Raw genomic sequence first — 16,180 nt, forward strand, 5'->3', positions numbered from 1 at the left:
TTTTTCATAAATAAAAAATTTTAATTTGAAAGTATTTTAGAAATTTGTTTGTACCTAGAAGCTGTGAAGTGGAAAATAAAAGGAAAGAAACAATTTAATGCTCTTATCTAGCAACCTCAGCTTACCAAATCCATTTTTCTTGACCTTTGAGGGATTAAAATGAAGATGCTGTACAAAACTTTGTTCCTGCTTCATCAAGGATGACTGCGTTTTCATTCAGACCCACACTGAAACCTTTTAAATAGAGAGGGTGTCCAATATTGCTTATGTAGTTCTCTACAACTAAAGAAATTTTAGATGCGATGTCAATACATCTCATCCAGGATCATGAAAAAAATGTGTGTTTGGGATAGGGGGAAGGAGTGTGTTTTTTATGTTTTGAACTTGTGTGTCACTCAAGTATGTACATGAGGATAACAATTGACATATATCAGCAATATTAGGCACCGACTTCAATTTGTGAATGAAAACTCAGTTAAGGGAAATGGTGAGGGCTAGAAGTTTCGGAAGCATCTACATGACTTAGGTTCCTAAGTTCCATTTTCAGAAGGGACCTGGGGCTGGGCTCCCAAGTCATTTAAATGTTTTGAAAATTCTACCCAAAAATCAAAGTTCTTGTTATGTCTGCTATGAAACATTAAAGCCTGGTCTACACTAGGAAATTAGATTGGTATAACTACATTGCTCAGGGGTGTGAAAAATTCACAATGTTAAACCGACCTAAATCCCAGTGTAGACTGCACTAGGTTGACAGGAGAATTTTCCCATCAACTGCCTCTCAGGGAGGTTGATTATCTATGCCAGGGGTCTCAAACTCAAATGATCACGAGGGCCACATGAGGACTAGTACATTGGCCTGAGGACCGCATTACTGACACCTCCCCCCAGCCACCCTTGGCCCCGCCCCCACTCCACCCCTTCCATTATGCCCCACCCCTTCCCTGCCCCCATTCCAACCCCTTCCCCGAAATCCCCATCCCAACTCCACCCCCTCCCTGCCCCCAGGGGGTCCAGGAGGGGTGTGGGGTGTGGCAGGGGCTCGGGGCAGGGAGTTGGGGTGTGGGGTGCAGGAGGCATGAGAGGTGCAGCGGGGGTCAGGGTGCAGCAGGGGGCTCAGGGCAGGGAGTTGGGGTGTGGGGTCAGGAGAGGGGAGGGGTGAGGCAGGGGGTCAGGGCAGGGGATTGGGGTTCAGGACGGGTGTGGCAGGGGCTCAGGGCAGTGGGTTGGGGTGCAGGAGGCGTGTGTGGCAGGGGGTTGGGGTGCAGGGTGCGGCAAGGGGCTCAGGGCAGGGGGTTCGACTGCAGAAGGAGTTCGGGGGGCGGGCTCTAGCCCGGCGCTCCCTGCCTGCCTACCCTGTCCCCGCGCCACTCCGGGAAGTGGCTGGAACGTGGGGTGTGTGTGTTGCTGTTGCTTCAGGCACCACCCCCAGCATCTCCCATTGGCCGGGAACGGGGAACCACGGCCAATGGGAGCTGCTGGGGGCTGCTCTCCTCCCCCAGGTTCTGGCCGTTTCCCAGAGTGGCGCAGGGCAGGGCAGGCAGGAAGGGAGCCTGCCCTGCCCCTGGTGCGCGTCGGGCGGAGCCGCTCTAGGTAAACACTGGGGGAGAGCGGGGGGTGAGAGGGCGCAAGGAGCTCACATAAAATAACCTTGCGGGCCGCTTGAGCCCCCTGATCTATGCCAGTGGGAGAACCCCTCCCAATGGGGTAGCATCTTCACTGAAGTACTACAGAGGTGCTGCCGCAGCACATGTGTGTAGATAAGCCCTAGAATTTTAACTTAAGTTAATACACCTTCTCCCCCTCCCTCTGCCCCACCCCAGACTTACAGGGCTGCAGAGAAGGGGGAGAAGAAAAGTATCTGTCACAACTTTGTTTCATAAAAGGAGAAGGGATATTGTTGTTGGAGTGAAGTCCCTCATTACCAATTGCCACTGTACCTCAGAGCTAACTTAGTTCACATTTAATTTAAAAAAAATCCATGATTCATCTGTCTCTGCAGCATACCTCCTTGATTGGGTGAGCTAGCACCATTTTTGAATTGCTGTCAACCAGCATAGATGCAGCAATGCTCCGTGCTGCTATACTAGCAACCTCAAATACTCAGAGGCTGCTTGGGCTATATTTCAGCATTCAAAGCTAGATTAATTTGGCTTGGGATTTCACCTTCTGCACCACCAAGCAGATGATGTGGCGGCAGCAGCTCCTCCAGCACCAGGAGGATTTTCAGTGGCACTGGAACCAAGACACAAAGAAGAACAGGAAGACACTGAGCAGCTGATAGAGGACTGGTTCCTAGAACAGCTTCACAGTGTTCTGAGTTCAGGAAAACAGTGTAGATTGGCAGGAAAGGACTGTTGTGCAGACATGGAATGACCAGCAGTGATAAGAGAATGTCATGATGGGGAAGGCAACCTTTTGAGATATGTGCTGAACTAACTCAGGAGCTACCGCACCAGTGTAACTATGTGCAGTGCCCCAAAAACCTGTGGACAAGTGGGTTGCAATTGCCATCTGGAAGCTGACCACCTCCCCAAATGCTACTGGTCCGTAGTGAACCAATCCAGTGTGGGGAGATCGACCGTTTGGGCCATGCAGGTGTATCATGCCATGGAAAAGGTACTGTTGAACCAAGTTACAAAGCTTGATAATGATCAGGACATTATTGATGGCTTTTGCATGCATGGGGTTCCCAAACTGTTTGGGGGCAATTGATGGGATCCATGTGCCCATCTGCCCCCCCATCAGGGCACAAAATTCATAATCAGGCCCTGCCACACCCTGCCCCACAAAAGGGCAGTGGAGAGGGTACTCCAAGCTGCCTAGAGTGGCTGCGTGGGACACAGCCAATCAGGGCCCAGCAGGTCAGTATAAGAAGAGCTGCAGGGCCCAATTTCCAGTTTCTTGCTAGAGCTGGAGGAGTGTGGATGGTGTGTGGCTAGCTGAGGGAGCTGCAGGACCTCAGATGAGGCAGTACTGCCAGAAGCGGGGGAGAGTGAAGAGGACCCCTGAGCTGGTTGCGGGGACTCCATGAGGACAAGGCCCTGAGGTAAGTGTGAAGACAGCACTGGACCATGGGGAAGTAGCCCAGGGAATTAGAGCAGCAGTGTGACTTTGCTAAAGGAGCACAGCGGAAAGCTGCTATCTACATGGTCCCTGGGCTGGGACCCAGAGTAGTGGGTGGGCCCAGGTTTCCCCCAGCCCCCATTAGCCACTGGGGGAAGTGGCCTGGACATCGAGGCACTTAAGAAGGGGGAACTAAACTGCAGTGGCCCATCTGGAGAGCTCCGGCCAGAAAGGCCCTAAGAGGGAAAGACTTTGTCACCAGGGAGGGAACCCTGGGGCACTGCTCTATCCTGGAGCAGGGACGACTTGTGGGAAATGTTACGGAGAGAGACCCCTGTTGGACCTATACCCCGGAAGGGGTTTTGCTTTGCTTTCATCACACAGACGGACTATGTGTGACTCAGCCAGAGGGCTCAGTCACCAAAGACACACCACAGAGGGAGCGAGTACAGGCACGCACACTTGGCCAAAGGGAGCGCTCGCGAGAGATGAGTGCGCCGATTACAGTCTTACTGCATTATAGTTGTCACAGGAAAGCTGAAAATTTTGGAATCTTGGTAGGGAGCAGCTGATACTTCTGGCACTTCTGAAGTGGCTGAGGCTTTTGCAAATAAGTCCTATAATTTCTCCTATTTGTGGTGCTGTAGAAGTTGTAATATGGGATTTATCAGATGGTACTCTTGAAAATGGCCTTGCTAGTTCTCTTTCTCAATGTATTTAGTTCTTGGAAAAAAAATGCTTACTGTCAGTTCAGAAGCAGTTCATTTTGGACGCAGAGTATCAATGAACACAAGACTGGTGTGGAGAAAGTAAATAAGGAAGTGTTATTTACTCCTTCTCATAACACAAGAACTAGGGGTCACCAAATGAAATTAATAGGCAGCTGGTTTAAAAACAAACAAAAGTAAGTATTTCTTCACACAACGCACAGTCAACCTGTGGAACTCTTTGCCAGAGGATGTTGTGAAGGCCAAGACTATAACAGTGTTCAAAAAAGAACTAGCTAAGTTCATAGAGGATAGGTCAAGGGATTCTGTCAAGGCTTCACTGTGGATATCAGAAACTGATCCAATAGCATGAGTTAACTATAGAGTGACGTATTTCCCTACAGCTTCTCCCTTACACTTGACTGAATTATTTCACTAAGGGAAACAAAGTCAACTACCTTCTAATGACAGAAGCCTTGCTTTTGTACCTGCTAAGCAGAATTTCTTTAAAACAAAAAAGTTATCTACTGGGGTAAATTACAAGCTAAAACCACAACGCATGCACTTTTCTTTATTAAGTTACCATTAAAAGAGATCTGTGTCTTTTACTAATTAGAGACTCTCAAGTTTCTTCTGTTCTGAGAAATAACATTGGTTTCAATTGTATTTTCTATTCTAACTGTCTGAGGGAATCTTTCACAAGCAGACAAAGTTTTGAAAGTTTCTAAAGGAGAAGAAACTTAAAGTGCAACTGTTATACTTAAAAAAAAAAAAAAAAGAGTGCCAATAGAGAGATGCTGGACCACTAGAACAATGAAATTAGCATAACTAAACAAGAGGAAAAGAAATATAAAGTGCTACATGTGCCGGGGAAAAAAGGATTATGATATGGTATGTTAGAAATATGTAGTTAGATTGTAATGCATAAGCACAGAGGAACAGAATTAAGGTTCCTAGTGAAACCTTAACCCAGTATTTCCTGACTTTAAGGGTTAGACTGCAAACTCTTAATGTTCATTTTATAGATACTGTGTACTGAATGGAATGGAATTTTAACAAAATTCTAGTCACAAGATATTTGGCACTGAAGACCTAAAGGGCTTGCCTATTTTAATCAGTATAATTTTCTGAACTGCAAAATGACTATGCTTCTTAAGTTTGAAGTCTGAAGTACACACTACAGCCTTGCTCCCCCCGGATGTAAGTGCCCTAACTGCACTGACTTAACTCCATTTCCACAAGAGGCATAGGGCTTATGTCTGTGTAGTTAGAGCGATGCAATGTCCCTGTAGACACTGTGGGTTACTAACATGGGCTGTTGGCTGTTATTCTTGTCAATTTCATGGCTCCAGCATGACAAGAAAACTGCTCACAGCTCTGGCTGTCACTTTGGGGAGGCTCCAGCTAGAGTCCAGTTGTTACCTGGGCTGCTGGTTCCCCAGCTGGGCTGCTGCCTGTGCTCCCAGCTCAGAGCTCAGCTGCCCAGGGGCCCTGGCTCCCTGTCACCCCTGGGCTCCCTGCCAAGGCTGCACTGAGGTTCCCTGCCGGGGGGGCAGCTGCCTGGGCTCCCGAAGGGGAAATGCCCATTGCTGAGAGCCTGGGCTCTCAATCCCTTATACTGCCCCTCTTAAGTTGGTGGAAGCACTCCTGGTGAAGACACGTCCCAATGACAGCAGGAGGGCAGCGTGGACATGAACTACTGCAGTAATTATTGTGGTGGCTCTAAAGTTGACCTAATAAAGGTCCATTTCAGTTTGTAGTGTATACATGCCCTGGGAAAATTAAGGAAGAGGAGGGGAATGCAGCTATCTAGTTCAATTGCAACCAAGAAGCAGCCTTGGCATCAGCTGCAGAAGCAGCTGTTCACTGTTCATCCTCTGATTACAGCTAGGTCAGGAGCAAAAAAAGAGGAAGTATAACTTATACAAAAACAAGTTAATGTAAACCTCAAAACTCTTCTTTACTAAATTAGATTAACAGTTAACCGATTTACATAAGCCCCATGCAAAACTGCTCAGGGTTACCATGCTAATCGGGAATGTGAAGGGGGACAGAGCAAGTGATATAGATTATTTATACATAAAGAAAACATGTATATTTTAATAATTATTTTTTGCTTGATTCTGGGCTTGAAATAAGTGAATTAATCCTGAGAAAAGAACTGTCATTCTACGAGCCCCAGAAGCATTAGATTTTGTGGCTGGATTTATACAAAGAAACCCATACAGTTAAACAAAAAAATAAATAAGCATCTCACTGAATTAATCAACTAAATCTTTTCACAATAAATATACAGAAGAGAAGCACTTTACTTTCTTGCAGAATACAGATTAAGACTCCTCAACATGAAAACAAGCTAGGGTGCAGTCAATATAAAGGAAGCTGTGTATGTAACAGAATTTGTGAAATACCGTTTTGTTCATTATGGTTAATAAGACAATGTAAAAGAAAAAAAAGTGTCCATATATTTGGCATGGCCCAAGGACATTTAATCTCTTTATACAATGAAACCCAGATGACTACTGCAAACAAACACCTTCTCTCAGGCCACTGCCCACACAAATATCTTGGTTCTTGGACAACTGCTGGCAGAAAAAGCAAGAATGGAAGGAAGAAAAAGAAAATCTGTGCATCTGTAGTGGAAAGCATGGTCAGAAACAGACTCATTTTTCCACAAGGAATTTTTACAATCCTGTGCCACAACTGTGAAGGCACCAAAAGGAACCTACTTCTTTACCCTGGCTTAGGGGCTATAAAGACATGCCTGCAAAACTTTTTCAGCCATAAAACCTCTTCATAAACACGGACAACTTCCACCCAACCTCAAAACCTTTCTTGCAGTGAGGAATTACTTCTATCATCTATTTGCTAGGGCTTTGGAGAAGGACTGAGGATATGATTGTGATAGAGTATTTAATTAGCTAACAAGTCAGTAAGAATCCCCAGTGCACCAGTATTCACTTAAGCTTCTAGGTAGCTAATTCTATTTGGATTTTTATTATACATAATCAGAGCCCCTACAGCTGTGGACACGTCTTTCATATCTGTAGGTTGAAATAAGTAATTTATTTCAGAGATCACAAATATTGAGGACAGTCTCATGGACACCAGGAAAGTTAAACTGAGCACAGAATCAGAAAATCCCGCCTTCCAAAAATTCAAGCCATTCACAAAATAGCAATCCAAGGACAAACAGCAATTGGGGCTGCCGCCAGCATCTGCTTTCCTGGCTGGTAAAGGTGCAGATAATCTAAGGTCCCTACAAAAGGAGGAGGAGAGCTGAAAATGTCGTCTTTCAGAGAATCTTGCCTCCCATCCTACCGATAGGACCCTACCAGATTCATGGTCCATTTTGGTCAATTTCATGGTCATAGGATTTTTAAAATAATAAATTTCATGATTTCAGCTATTTAAATCTGAAACTTCACAGTGTTGTAATTGCAGGGGTCCTGATCCAAAAGGGAGTTGGGGTGGAGGTGGGGGTTGTAAGGTTATTGTAGGGGGGGTTGTGGTATTGCCACCCTTACTTCTGCACTGCCTTCAGAGCTGGGTAGCCAGAGAATGGCAGCTGTTGGCCAGGTGCCCAGCTCTGAAGGCAGTGCCCCGCCAGCCACCCTTACTTCTGTGCTGCTGCTGGCACGGCGCTGCCTTCAGAGCCGCCACTCACTGGCCACCCAGCTCTGAAGGCAGCGCAGAAGTAAGAGTGGCAATACCTGTACCGTGACCCCCCTAAAAGAACCTTGTGAACTCCACCCCCGCAATTCCCTTTTGGGTCAGGACTCCGAATTTAAGAAACACTGGTCTCCCCCATAAAATCTGTATAGTATAGAGTAAAAGCACATAAAAACCAGATTTCAATCCATGATGCATTTTTCATGGCTGTGAATTTCGTAGGGCCCTACCTATGGCACACGCACAAACACATGCACAATAGCCTGACCATTATTCAAGAAACTATCACTTGACAACAGTGAGCATCCAGCATTAAAGTTCCCTTTATACGCCAGCTAACTGAGAAAACAAAAACTGATTCCTAATGCATCCTGGATCTCTGTCAAGGCATGGTGCAGAAAGAGCACTGTGCGCTCTAGCCAATAACCTCTTCCAGTCCACTGTCAAGATCAGGCCATCCATTCTCATCTTCTTGGACCCCTCTGCATTTGATACCAACAATCATCAAATTCTCTTGCCTCTCAAAGAGCTTCCAGGGATTAATGGAAATAATCTGAAACAACTCAAATTCTTCCTCTTAGACTGAACCCAGAGACTCATGTTTGAACCTTTTTGGATTCTGGAAGAAGATGAACAATCATGTTCTCTACCATATTCAAACACCTACATGAAGTTAGTAAGGGAGGTAGTGAGACAACATAGGATGAAGTGTTCCATTCAACTCCAGACCTCTCTCTTGCTGTGAAGAATTATCATTGGGAATAACTCCATCTAATCAGTAGGGCTTTTGGGGAAAGCTGAGATTATGGATGTGAAGGGGTATTTTGTACTGATTTGAATTACTGGCTGGATACATTAGTTTTGGTATGTAGAGATTCTGTTATGCTTGAGTGATTAGACCTGTTATTCTAAATCTTCAGTGAGCTAGAAAACTGCACACCATCCTGTTGGATTTAGACACAATAATCCATGCAATCATGACTAACGCTCCATTACTACAACTCAGATCTATGAATGTAACATACTTCCAAGAAAGCTTTAGCCAATACAGAATGCTGACTAATACAGATCACTATAGGTACATCACCTCTGTGCTGCATGCGCTGCACTGTCTCCATATTAAATCCAGAATCCAATTAGAACTGTGTCTTCATATTCCAAGACCACCATGCAATTGGCCCTAGTTACATAAGACTATGTCTCTCTTCATAACCATGACCCGTCACACCTGCTATACAGATGGTCCCCGACTTGCACAAGCGTTCTGTTCCGGAACGCCTTGCGTAACTCAAATTTTGCGTAAGTCAGAAACGTATACCTGACCATTACGTGCAAAAAAACAAAACAAAACAAAACAAAAAAAACCCCACCACCACACACTCCTATTTCTATCTTATGGAACTTTTTCCGTATGTGCGGGTTTGCATAACCCGGGGAGCGTCTATACTGTATAAAAACTGTTGACCAGGGAAGCAGTAGACAGTGTTCACAGGAACCAGACCAGGACTGTGGAATTCAATACTCAAACATATAAAAATGACTACTAACTTAAGCATGTGGAAAGAAAAGTTTGTATTATTTCTGATTTAGCTTTTCCGTGCTAAATTACACCCCCGCACACACACACACACACACACAAAATGAAATGCTTCTACAACTTCTTAATGTTTATTTCCACAAGTGAGAGGGGAAAGGAGAGCACTTTTTGTTTAATACTTGAGACCCTACTTGGCTTGTAAACCCTTCAGGGCAGACTCTCTACGTGCCTTTACAGTACTTAGAAAAATTGTGCCCTGGATCTTGGTCTGGCTTAGCAGGGGTAATACAGTATTTAGCCCTGTAACCAAGGGGCAGCAGCAATTTGAGGCCAGCAGTTCAGCTCTAATTAGCGCATTCATAACATGTTACATTACTATAGTATTTTATTACCACAGTATTTGCATTACAACCAGATTCTTTCCAGAAAGAGGAAGAAGTTGTTTCATGTCTATGAGAAATGAGTTGACTAGATAAATATTTTGAACGTTCAAATTGAGTGATAACGTGGAACATGTGAAGTCTTGTAAAGTGCTACATGTTATTATGCATGAAAATAACGTATTAACCCCCCCCCATGTCAAAATGTGGGGTTTGCTCTGTCACAACAGGCAAATGCGTAGCCTGCAGCTGCGTAAGAAAATAATTTTACAAAGATGCACAACCTCAGCCAGCCACCCCCCCGCCGCCGCCGCCGCCGCCGCCGCCGCCCCACAAGCCCCGTTCCCCATCTCCTGATCCCCTCCCGCCACTACGCCCCCGGAGTTCTCCGCGGGTTCCTCTCTAACCCCCGCTCGCCTTGTCCCCTCGGCAAACCCCGCCCCTTTATCGCGTATCCCGCCGCTCGCGAGCCCAGGGGCGCACCTACCGGGGGGGGGGGCATTGCGCCCGGCCGTTACCTCTCGCGCGCTGCGCTCTCACTGCCGATGCAACTGCACGGGGCAAAGCCCAAAGCCGGCAGCAACGGAGTCTCGCGCCGCAGCCTTCCGGGCAGGCGCCCTAGAAGGGAGGGCGGGGAAGGGCAAGATTGTGCGCGCGCATCACAACTCCGGGGCTTGTGGGTGGGGGGTGCGGGAGCTATCTGGCGCATGCGTAACTGTAACAGGGGGTGGTTGGTACGCATATGCGGTTCCACCGAGGCGCGAGGTGGTGGGGGGCGTAAAACACACGCGGCACGGACGCCTGCGCATGCGCCAATCTGCCATTATGGCGTGGGGGGGGGGATTGGAGCGACTGGGGCTTTCCTGCAGGGGCCCCTGGGAAATGTAGTTGTAGGTCCCTCCTGACAACTTACGGGGGCGAGGTGAGGAAATCTACATGGCCCAGCGGCTTCTGTGCCAGGGGTTTTCCATCTCTCCAAAGGTTCTCACGCTGCCAGCCCTCACCTGCACAACCCCCGCCTGCTTAATAACCACAACCACCTGAGTGTGCACCTGTGCCAGGAATTGCACCTTTGAAAAGTTGGCCTAACACACAGAAACTAGGGTGCTGCTGACCCTGTTTCAGTCAAGCCATTTTAATGGTTTTCCTGTAACTTTAGCAGCAGCAGGCTCAGGCGCCGCCACCGCAGCTCTTATTGGTCATGTGTCCCGGCCAATGGGAGCTGCAGAATCGGCACTCAGGGTAGGGAGAGCGCGCAGAGCCTCCCTGGGTGCCCATGCATCTAGGGGCTGCAGGGACCTGTGGTCGCTTCCGCGAGCCGCACGGAGCTAGGGCAGGCAGGGAGCCTGCCTTACCACTGAGCCCCCGCTGTGTCACCGACCAGACTGGAGCCACCAGGGTCCCTTTCGACTGGGCCTTCCCATCGAAAACCAGTCACCTGGCTCTTTTTCTTTTATTAATGTATCTAGAGCCCCACCTAAGTACCTGGAAGTGCAACAACAGGGGAGGAGAAATATAGAAATTATCCCACAGTAAAATCCCAAGGGGAAACCCCTTATGTACACAGAAATAAATTACAGGTATCCAGCCAGAAAATGCACTACACTAAAGGATAGGGTAAAACCCTCTTTTTCCAAAGGTTTCTGAGAACAACTGTGATGCTTATGAATTAGTTATGTTGACCAAGGTAGACAGTCTCAGCTTGTGAGCTCTGAAAAGGCTCTGTTCAATCTCCCTAGCTTTCACATGCAGCAAAGAAATACAGGTTTTGTGTGACTAGATTGTGGAACATCAAGTTACATAAGGCCAGAAACCTCAAGTCTGTTTTCTGTGGTTTTGTTAGAGGATGTGTTTGGAGGGGAAGCTCAGAGCTGCATAACATTTGAACTCTCACACCTTAGTGGACTGTTGATCTAAGATGTTGAATCTGTTAATATATAGGTGGGAGAAAGGACACTTTGTCACCTGTGGTAAGCACCTCCCCACTGGAGCTTACACCACACACACACACACACCCCTGCACCCTAACCCCTGCCCCAGGTCAGAATCCCCTCCTGTACCAAACTCGCTCCCAGAGCCTTTACCTCTCCTGCACCCCAACACTCTGCCCCAGCCTAGTACCTCCTCCTGCACCCAAACTCCCTCCCAGAAATAAACTAATATAACAGCTGTTCTAAGGTAAGAAGTAGGCTATTTTGAATTAACTATATTCTACATTTTAAGACTGAAATGTAACCACAGAACGGCTTTATGTTAATTAAAAGGCAAGTTTAGTATAGGATGAATCGCCTTGATGCCATAATTGTGATCATTTTGTTTTAAATTAGGGAAAAGACTTGTATACATGGGCCCCACAAAGTCTAATAGTTGCGGGCCCACAGGAGAGTTAATCCGGCCCTGCTGGCAACAAAATTTTGGAACTCAGCAAACAACAGATCTATTGTTCTGTTAGTTCTTAAGACTGATTCCAGTGCACTGCCTTAAGCCCCGAGGTAGTTTTGCAGGTACCCTGCCTCAGTTTCCTTCTTCTTCAAACTTCTTGATCCAAAGTCTTTAGGCATCAGTATGGAGGTTTGGGTCCCTGCTGGGTAATAACTCTGTCAGTCCCATTCTCTGAGGAATACAAGTCTACAGCCTGCCCCCCAGAGCTAGGTCACAATTAAAATAATTCCCTCTCTTATAGGATTGCCAGCTCTGACTGAAGTTATTCTTGGAGATTCCCCATGACATAATATTTTCTTAAAATAGCCTATTAAAATCTTCCAGATTGCTTTCATAGTCACTGGGAGATTGATGCCAATTCTGGGAGAATCCAGGCCAATCCTGGAGGGTTGGCAACCACACTCTAGTAGGGTCTGGAGTCCTCCTTCTCCAGCCCTTCTCTCAGAGCTGGGTTATAACTCAACCAACCTTTTCCCCTTTGCATCAGCAGTCCACAGGACTCTCCAAGAGCAGGAGTAGGATAAAAGCTGTTTCTTTCCTTGGCTCAGGAATTCACAGCACTCCTCCCAGAGATGGACTAGAATACAAATAGCCTCTCTCTCTCCCTACTTGTATCAGGAGTTTAGAGCCCTTCTACTGGTTCTGGGTTGCAATTCCTACCAGCTGCAGGCCTCAGCCAGTTTCTTTCCAGCTGGTCCCTCTTTCACACTCTGCTCCTTTATTTTGTATAGGTCAGCAGGCAAATAGATTTCCTCCGACTACTAGCATCTCCCTGTTCTAAGGAGAAGGCAGCATATATATTGCCCTCCTTCTGAGGGCTTGTTCTGGTTGACTGAGAAAGAGGGGAGCCTTGCCCTATCCTACACCACAGGGCTCCTGGTCCTGAACCCTTAAAAAGACAGTGGGCTGAGTTTTACCCCCTGAACCACTAATTCCCTGGGGCTACTTCCTCTCTTCTTGCTCTGGCTTCAGCCACTTCCTAGACCTTCATTTGTGCCCATATTCCTGGCACAGGGTCATCTAGCCCCCTCTGGGCTTAAAAGGCAGGAATACCCCACTGCAGGGTTACTGATTCCTGTGTGTATTTATCTTTCTCGCTAGACATTTGCACCTTTCTCATCGCTCAGGTATCTGAACTCCTACTGGAACTTCAGTAGGAACCAACAAAGGTCAGTAGAGATCATAAAGACCAGATGAAGACTGTAATGTATTCTACTGGAATTTCTGTTATGGCTATTTAGCTTGAGCCTCTGAAACAGATCAATGCTTTAGAAGAAAACACTGTGGTGTCCTTCCAGGGTGCATGCAACAACTTCCTCCCAGATGTTGTTTAGTCTTCATGCTGTCTGGTAACGGACTTCTCAGATTTCATATTATGATATTGTAGAAGGATGGTGGATATTTAGGACTAGCATGACCAGATAGCAAATGTAAAAAATTGGGACAGGGGGTGGGGGGCAATAGGTGCCTATATAAGAAAAAGTCGCAAATATCTGGACTGTCCCTATAAAATCAGGACATCTGGTCACCCCATTTAGGACCCACTATGGGGATTGTGAACTCTTCTGTGGAGTCATTCTAATGCTTGAATCCCGCATAGAGATAATTTTGATGAGTTACTATGAACTTGGATCAGGCATGTTCAATTAGTTCCACACTAGGTGTACAATAGGGGTTTGAGTATTTGTCTTTGGTGCAGAGGGAATTAGAGGCTGGGACAGAAGCAGCCCTGCAGGGAGAAACCTTAGGGACAGCTAATATGGGGATGAAAGCTTAAACTGATGTTATGTTTGATTGTTGAATAAGTTAACAATAAAGGCAAATTGCAGAAAAGGGACAAGTTTGCACTATATCCAATGTGCGTATCTTCTGTTCAAAGTGGGGTGGAAACTCCTCTTTCTTACAGGTGTATTTCATGATTAAATATTCATTTGATGCTGTCATAATCTACATGGCAAACTCCATTATTAACATTACATGTATTATGAAATAATTTTAACAATGTTAATAATCAAGGCCTGAGGTACTTAAGCAACTGCGTCTCCCTCTTTGTCCCTCCAGGGCAGTTGTGAAGGGCTGTTCTGTCTTTGCGCTGGGAACAAAGTTGGGGCAGGAAATAGGGTATTATTCATTGCTCTGAGATGTCTGTATCTGGAACAATCTGTCAGAAGTCTGAAAGGGATAACATAAAGGAGGGTATACATTTTGGCTTCATTGCTGCTAAGGCCCGATCCAACTTCCGTTAAAGTCCACAGGAATCTTTCCTACTGTTGTTGTTTTATTTATTATTTATGTAAGTCGTACATGTATGCAAGTCATGTCTTCTGTCAAAAAACAGAAGACATGGTCTCTCCCCCTAACAGCTTATAATTGTCATAGAAAAAAAATAGACATAGCACAACAGATCAGATGCAGGTACGCATGGAGTCACTGCTGGTGAGGCCAATACAAGAAGAATTCAGGGAAGAAATGGATTTTAAAACGGAATTAGAAGGAGGAAATATAAAGTGCTTGCTGGACAAGAAACTTGTGGGGCATCACAAAAAAGACATAAGGCAAGTAAAGATTTATGGAGCAATAAGAAAAAAGAATTGACATGAACACAGGGGGTAAGAGAGAGAGGAAAGGAGACTGGAAATGTAGATGGGGCTAAAATTATGTAGGGGCTTAATGGTGAAAACCCCGAGCTCTGATTTTATGTGGGGGGAAAAACAGGAAGCCAGTTAGAGTCAGAAGGATGATGTTACTAAAGCAGAGGCAAGGGAGGCCACATAAGCAGCAGCAATACAAGAAATTAGATTTATAGCTCACTCAAATAACTACATAACATCTCTCTTTGAATACATAATCATTGAAATTAACACAGCTATGATGTGCTTCACTCCAAGTATATGCACACTTGCACATCAGTATATATGAATTCCATACCTCAGTACATCATTCAAAACATAGTGGAAAATAGTGTACTGTGCATACCCTAAGCCATACCTGTGTACATTTTTATAGTCCAGGTTTTTAAAACACTCTTTTGAAACCACATTTCATCAACCACATTAAAGACTCTAATCCTCAATGACTATTAAGTCCATGATAAATTTAATATCTGATAACCATCTGTCTTCATACTGTATCCAACTATTGCAGATGAATAGACTTTATTATACAGCAAAAGTCTTTTCCCTCCCTGGTTGCTATGATCCTACAAAAATATGGCACCAGGTTTTTTAAAGTTAAATGTATAAAAAAAAAGTGTTAGTTTGTAACAAAGCATCAGCCTCACCTTTGGATTTCCTTGCTTTTCTTCATTTAATTCAGACTTTATATTTTATGTTACAGGATAGCACAGTAGACAGACTGTTCTTGCCTCTTTTTTTCTCTTTTAGAGGTCATTTGGAAATTTGTAAAGGACAGAAAATGATCATGCTACTTTATAACAGTGGTTCTTATTGTGGTCTGGGGAATGGCCCAGATAATAAAACGCTTTGAGAACCAGGCAGTGGAAGAATGAAATGTCAGGAGGGGAAGTGGTTGCCCCTCAACTTGTATGAAATAATATGCTGAATTTAAAAGTTTGAGAATTTATGCTTTACTAGAAAAGCAGAAATGTGCACTTTACTCTATTGCCATTAAACAATAGGCGAGCTGAGATTATTTGTGCTCTCCCAGTTTAAGCTGACTGTGCAAAAGCATGTGTGCTGTATGCTGCCGCTCACATAGCATTGCTGACATTAACTGCTCTGGCTGTAGTTTGCTTTGTCTTGCCAGACAGGAGAAAAACAGGAGTTAGTAAAGACTGATAGTTCTACACGAAAGAGGCTAATCCAGGGGTAGGCATCCTATGGCACGCGAGCTGATTTTCAGTGGCACTCACACTACCTGGGTCCTGGCCACCAGTCCGGGGGGCTCTGCATTTTAATTTTAAATTAAGCTTCTTAAACATTTTAAGAACCTTATTTACTTTACATACAACAAGAGTTTAGTTATATATTATAGACTTATAGAAAGAGACCTTCTAAAAACGTTAAAATGTATGACTGGCACACGAGTCCTTACATTAGAGTGAATAAATGAAGACTTGGCACACCACTTCTGAAAGGTTGCTGACCCCTGGGCTAATCCTTTTATGCCAGTTCCAATTTTTTTTATCACGCACCATGTGAGGAAGGTTTTTGTAATTAGTCTATTAGTTCAAAGATTGTCTTTTCACTAGGAACAGACCAGTCTCTTGATTCTTGTGCAAAAATATTGTTCAATTTCAATAACTTCATTGGTATGACAGCGGTGCCCAGATGTACATGTTAAGTATCTGTGTAAAGGGAAATTTCACAGTGGTAATGCAGAAGACCTGGCTTTATTGGTCATTTCTCATAGTGGTAGGC

The sequence above is a fragment of the Mauremys reevesii genome, linkage group 5 (assembly GCF_016161935.1).
Source record: "Mauremys reevesii isolate NIE-2019 linkage group 5, ASM1616193v1, whole genome shotgun sequence".
Lineage (NCBI taxonomy): Eukaryota > Metazoa > Chordata > Testudines > Geoemydidae > Mauremys > Mauremys reevesii.